The sequence below is a fragment of the Juglans regia genome, unplaced genomic scaffold, assembly GCF_001411555.2.
Source record: "Juglans regia cultivar Chandler unplaced genomic scaffold, Walnut 2.0 Scaffold_837, whole genome shotgun sequence".
Lineage (NCBI taxonomy): Eukaryota > Viridiplantae > Streptophyta > Magnoliopsida > Fagales > Juglandaceae > Juglans > Juglans regia.
The window spans coordinates 1-5,130 of NW_023363327.1; the positions used below are offsets into that span (position 1 = coordinate 1).

Sequence of the window (5,130 nt, forward strand, 5' to 3'; positions counted from 1 at the left end):
CAAAAATCCACTCCCGAGTGGTCCTTCTTGTCAATTTATCTCGCAAGGCGGAGAAAACAAAAACGAGGGGTGCAACACGAGGACTTCCTAGGAGGTCACCCATCCTAGTACTACTCTCGCCCAAGCACGCTTAACTGCGGAGTTCTGATGGGATCCGGTGCATTAGTGCTGGTATGATCGCCCCCATCAAAACTAATTACTTAAAATTCAAATAATCCTTGAGCGACATACTAGCGTCCTTCCGATCCCAATCCAATCGGAGATCTGATCCAAACCCATGGCTACGCTATGGGCAGGGCGAGATTTTCCGAAAAATCCACTCCCGAGTGGTCCTTCTTGTCAATTTATCTCGCAAGGCGGAAAAAAAATCAACGAGGGGTGCAACGAGGACTTCCCAGGAGGTCACCCATCCTAGTACCATTTCGCCCAAGCACGCTTAACTGGTGGAGTTCTGATGGGATCCGGTGCATTAGTGCTGGTATGATCGCCCCCATCAAAACTAATTACTTAAAATTCAAATAATCCTTGAGCGACATACTAGCGTCCTTCCGATCCCAATCCAATCGGAGATCTGATCCAAACCCATGGCTACGCGATGGGCAGGGCGAGATTTTCAGAAAAATCCACTCCCGAGTGCTCCTTCTTGTCAATTTATCTCGCAAGGCGGAAACGAGGGGTGCAACACGAGACTTCCCAGGAGGTCACCCATCCTAGGGACTACCTTCTCGCCCAAGCACGCTTAACTGCGGAGTTCTGGATGGGGATCTGCATTAGTGCTGGTATGACGCACCCATAATTACTTAAAATTCATGGCACTTTGAGCGACATACTAGCGTCCTTCCGATCCCAATCCAATCGGAGATCTGATCCAAACCCATGGCTAGGGGATGGGCAGGGCGAGATTTTCCCAAAAATCCACTCCTGAGTGCTCCTTCTTGTCAATTTATCTCGCAAGGCGGAAAAAACAAAAACGAGGGGTGCAACACGAGGACTTCCCAGGAGGTCACCCATCCTAGTACTACTCTCGCCCAAGCACGCTTAACTGTGGAGTTCTGATGGGATCCGGTGCATTAGTGCTGGTATGATCGCACCCATCAAACTAATTACTTAAAATTCATATAATCTTGAGCGACATACTAGCGTCCTTCCGATCCCAATCCAAACGGAGATCTGATCCAAACCCATGGCTACGCGATGGGCAGGGCGAGATTTTCCCAAAAATCCACTCCCGAGTGCTCCTTCTTGTCAATTTATCTCGCAAGGCGGAAAAAACAAAAACGAGGGGTGCAACACGAGGACTTCCCAGGAGGTCACCCATCCTAGTACCACTCTCGCCCAAGCACGCTTAGCTGCGGAGTTCTGATGGGATCCGGTGCATTAGTGCTGGTATGATCGCACCCATCAAACTAATTACTTAAAATTCATATAATCCTTGAGCGACATACTAGCGTCCTTCCGATCCCAATCCAAACGGAGAACTGAGCCAAACCCATTGCTACGCGATGGGCAGGGCGAGATTTTCTCAAAAATCCACCCCCGAGTGGTCCTTCTTGTCAATTTATCTCGCAAGGCGGAGAAAACAAAAACGAGGGGTGCAACACGAGAACTTCCCAGGAGGTCACCCATCCTAGTACTACTCTCGCCCAAGCACGCTTAACTGCGGAGTTCTGATGGGATCCGGTGTATTAGTGCTGGTATGATCGCACCCATCAAACTAATTACTTAAAATTCATATAATCCTTGAGCGACATACTAGCGTCCTTCCGATCCCAATCCAAACGGAGAACTGATCCAAACCCATTGCTACGCGATGGGCAGGGCGAGATTTTCTCAAAAATCCACCCCCGAGTGGTCCTTCTTGTCAATTTATCTCGCAAGGCTGAGAAAACAAAAACGAGGGGTGCAACACGAGGACTTCCCAGGAGGTCACCCATCCTAGTACTACTCTCGCCCAAGCACGCTTAACTGCGGAGTTCTGATGGGATCCGGTGCATTAGTGCTGGCATGATCGCACCCATCAAACTAATTACTTAAAATTCAAATAATCCTTGAGCGACATACTAGCGTCCTTCCGATCCTAACCAAACGGAGATCTGATCCAAACCCATTACGCGATGGGCAGGGCGAGATTTTCCCAAAAATCCACTCCCGAGTGCTCCTTCTTGTCAATTTATCTCGCAAGGCTGAAAAAACAAAAACGAGGGGTGCAACACGAGGACTTCCCAGGAGGTCACCCATCCTAGTACTACTCTCGCCCAAGCACGCTTAACTGCGGAGTTCTGATGGGATCCGGAGCATTAGTGCTGGCATGATCGCACCCATCAAACTAATTACTTAAAATTCATATAATCCTTGAGCGACATACTAGCGTCCTTCCGATCCCAATCCAAACGGAGATCTCATCCAAACCCATAGCTACGCGATGGGCAGGGCGAGATTTTCTCAAAAATCCACCCCCGAGTGGTCCTTCTTGTCAATTTATCTCGCAAGGCGGAGAAAACAAAAGCGAGGGGTGCAACACGAGGACTTCCCAGGAGGTCACCCATCCTAGTACTACTCTCGCCCAAGCACGCTTAACTGCGGAGTTCTGATGGGATCCGGTGCATTAGTGCTGGTATGATCGCACCCATCAAAACTAATTACTTAAAATTCAAATAATCCTTGAGCGACATACTAGCGTCCTTCCGATCCCAATCCAATCGGAGATCTGATCCAAACCCATGGCTACGCGATGGGCAGGGCGAGATTTTCAGAAAAATCCACTCCCGAGTGCTCCTTCTTGTCAATTTATCTCGCAAGGCGGAAAAAAAATCAACGAGGGGTTTAACACGAGGACTTCCCAGGAGGTCACCCATCCTAGTACTACTCTCGCCCAAGCACGCTTAACTGCGGAGTTCTGATGGGATCCGGTGCATTAGTGCTGGTATGATCGCACCCATCAAACTAATTACTTAAAATTCATATAATCCTTGAGCGACATACTAGCGTCCTTCCGATCCCAATCCAAACGGAGATCTGATCCAAACCCATGGCTACGCGATGGGCAGGGCGAGATTTCCCAAAAATCCACTCCCGAGTGCTCCTTCTTGTCAATTTATCTCGCAAGGCGGAAAAAAAAAACGAGGGGTGCAACACGAGGACTTCCCAGGAGGTCACCCATCCTAGTACTACTCTCGCCCAAGCACGCTTAACTGCGGAGTTCTGATGGGATCCGGTGCATTAGTGCTGGTATGATCGCACCCATCAAACTAATTACTTAAAATTCATATAATCCTTGAGCGACATACTAGCGTCCTTCCGATCCCAATCCAAACGGAGATCTGATCCAAACCCATGGCTACGCGATGGGCAGGGCGAGATTTTCTCAAAAATCCACGCCCGAGTGGTCCTTCTTGTCAATTTATCTCGCAAGGCGGAGAAAACAAAAACGAGGGGTGCAACACGAGGACTTCCCAGGAGGTCACCCATCCTAGTACTACTCTCGCCCAAGCACGCTTAACTGCGGAGTTCTGATGGGATCCGGTGCATTAGTGCTGGTATGATCGCACCCATCAAACTAATTACTTAAAATTCATATAATCCTTGAGCGACATACTAGCGTCCTTCCGATCCCAATCCAAACGGAGATCTGATCCAAACCCATGGCTACGCGATGGGCAGGGCGAGATTTTCCCAAAAATCCACCCCCGAGTGCTCCTTCTTGTCAATTTATCTCGCAAGGCGGAAAAAACAAAAACGAGGGGTGCAACACGAGGACTTCCCAGGAGGTCACCCATCCTAGTACTACTCTCGCCCAAGCACGCTTAACTGCGGAGTTCTGATGGGATCCGGTGCATTAGTGCTGGTATGATCGCACCCATCAAACTAATTACTTAAAATTCATATAATCCTTGAGCGACATACTAGCGTCCTTCCGATCCCAATCCAAACGGAGATCTGATCCAAACCCATGGCTACGCGATGGGCAGGGCGAGATTTCCCGAAAAATCCACTCCCGAGTGGTCCTTCTTGTCAATTTATCTCGCAAGGCGGAAAAAACAAAAACGAGGGGTGCAACACGAGGACTTCCCAGGAGGTCACCCATCCTAGTACTACTCTCGCCCAAGCACGCTTAACTGCGGAGTTCTGATGGGATCCGGTGCATTAGTGCTGGTATGATCGCACCCATCAAACTAATTACTTAAAATTCATATAATCCTTGAGCGACATACTAGCGTCCTTCCGATCCCAATCCAAACGGAGATCTGATCCAAACCCATGGCTACGCGATGGGCAGGGCGAGATTTTCCCGAAAAATCCACTCCCGAGTGCTCCTTCTTGTCAATTTATCTCGCAAGGCGGAAAAAACAAAAACGAGGGGTGCAACACGAGGACTTCCCAGGAGGTCACCCATCCTAGTACTACTCTCGCCCAAGCACGCTTAACTGCGGAGTTCTGATGGGATCCGGTGCATTAGTGCTGGTATGATCGCACCCATCAAACTAATTACTTAAAATTCATATAATCCTTGAGCGACATACTAGCGTCCTTCCGATCCCAATCCAAACGGAGATCTGATCCAAACCCATGGCTACGCGATGGGCAGGGCGAGATTTTCCCAAAAATCCACCCCCGAGTGGTCCTTCTTGTCAATTTATCTCGCAAGGCGGAGAAAACAAAAACGAGGGGTGCAACACGAGGACTTCCCAGGAGGTCACCCATCCTAGTACTACTCTCGCCCAAGCACGCTTAACTGCGGAGTTCTGATGGGATCCGGTGCATTAGTGCTGGTATGATCGCACCCATCAAACTAATTACTTAAAATTCAAATAATCCTTGAGCGAAATACTAGCGTCCTTCCGATCCCAATCCAAACGGAGATCTGATCCAAACCCATGGCTACGCGATGGGCTGGGCGAGATTTTCCCAAAAATCCACTCCCGAGTGCTACTTCTTGTCAATTTATCTCGCAAGGCGGAAAAAACAAAAACGAGGGGTGCAACACGAGGACTTCCCAGGAGGTCACCCATCCTAGTACTCCTCTCGCCCAAGCACGCTTACCTGCGGAGTTCTGATGGGATCCGGTGCATTAGTGCTGGTATGATCGCACCCATCAAACTAATTACTTAAAATTCATATAATCCTTGAGCG

At 49.1% G+C, this 5,130-nt stretch overlaps 15 non-coding genes and 1 pseudogene across 15 annotated transcripts; all 16 read right to left on the bottom strand.

The window, feature by feature from the left end:
• Positions 1 to 66: 66 nt before the first annotated feature.
• LOC118347162 lies at positions 67 to 185 on the bottom strand. Its single transcript, XR_004800408.1, has one exon. It is a non-coding gene; the product is annotated as a 5S ribosomal RNA (ribosomal RNA).
• Positions 186 to 373: 188 nt separating this feature from the next.
• LOC118347166 lies at positions 374 to 492 on the bottom strand (annotated as a pseudogene).
• Positions 493 to 974: 482 nt separating this feature from the next.
• Positions 975 to 1,093, bottom strand: LOC118347159. Its single transcript, XR_004800405.1, has one exon. It is a non-coding gene; the product is annotated as a 5S ribosomal RNA (ribosomal RNA).
• Positions 1,094 to 1,281: 188 nt separating this feature from the next.
• On the bottom strand, positions 1,282 to 1,400 carry LOC118347160. Its single transcript, XR_004800406.1, has one exon. It is a non-coding gene; the product is annotated as a 5S ribosomal RNA (ribosomal RNA).
• Positions 1,401 to 1,589: 189 nt separating this feature from the next.
• Positions 1,590 to 1,708, bottom strand: LOC118347154. Its single transcript, XR_004800400.1, has one exon. It is a non-coding gene; the product is annotated as a 5S ribosomal RNA (ribosomal RNA).
• Positions 1,709 to 1,897: 189 nt separating this feature from the next.
• LOC118347158 lies at positions 1,898 to 2,016 on the bottom strand. The gene has a single exon (XR_004800404.1). It is a non-coding gene; the product is annotated as a 5S ribosomal RNA (ribosomal RNA).
• Positions 2,017 to 2,201: 185 nt separating this feature from the next.
• Positions 2,202 to 2,320, bottom strand: LOC118347161. The gene has a single exon (XR_004800407.1). It is a non-coding gene; the product is annotated as a 5S ribosomal RNA (ribosomal RNA).
• Positions 2,321 to 2,509: 189 nt separating this feature from the next.
• LOC118347165 lies at positions 2,510 to 2,628 on the bottom strand. The gene has a single exon (XR_004800411.1). It is a non-coding gene; the product is annotated as a 5S ribosomal RNA (ribosomal RNA).
• A 190-nt stretch (positions 2,629 to 2,818) lies between these two features.
• On the bottom strand, positions 2,819 to 2,937 carry LOC118347164. Its single transcript, XR_004800410.1, has one exon. It is a non-coding gene; the product is annotated as a 5S ribosomal RNA (ribosomal RNA).
• Positions 2,938 to 3,123: 186 nt separating this feature from the next.
• LOC118347167 lies at positions 3,124 to 3,242 on the bottom strand. Its single transcript, XR_004800412.1, has one exon. It is a non-coding gene; the product is annotated as a 5S ribosomal RNA (ribosomal RNA).
• Positions 3,243 to 3,431: 189 nt separating this feature from the next.
• Positions 3,432 to 3,550, bottom strand: LOC118347168. The gene has a single exon (XR_004800413.1). It is a non-coding gene; the product is annotated as a 5S ribosomal RNA (ribosomal RNA).
• Positions 3,551 to 3,739: 189 nt separating this feature from the next.
• Positions 3,740 to 3,858, bottom strand: LOC118347169. Its single transcript, XR_004800414.1, has one exon. It is a non-coding gene; the product is annotated as a 5S ribosomal RNA (ribosomal RNA).
• Positions 3,859 to 4,047: 189 nt separating this feature from the next.
• LOC118347155 lies at positions 4,048 to 4,166 on the bottom strand. Its single transcript, XR_004800401.1, has one exon. It is a non-coding gene; the product is annotated as a 5S ribosomal RNA (ribosomal RNA).
• Positions 4,167 to 4,356: 190 nt separating this feature from the next.
• On the bottom strand, positions 4,357 to 4,475 carry LOC118347156. The gene has a single exon (XR_004800402.1). It is a non-coding gene; the product is annotated as a 5S ribosomal RNA (ribosomal RNA).
• A 189-nt stretch (positions 4,476 to 4,664) lies between these two features.
• Positions 4,665 to 4,783, bottom strand: LOC118347157. Its single transcript, XR_004800403.1, has one exon. It is a non-coding gene; the product is annotated as a 5S ribosomal RNA (ribosomal RNA).
• Positions 4,784 to 4,972: 189 nt separating this feature from the next.
• On the bottom strand, positions 4,973 to 5,091 carry LOC118347163. The gene has a single exon (XR_004800409.1). It is a non-coding gene; the product is annotated as a 5S ribosomal RNA (ribosomal RNA).
• Between the last annotated feature and the right edge of the window lie 39 nt (positions 5,092 to 5,130).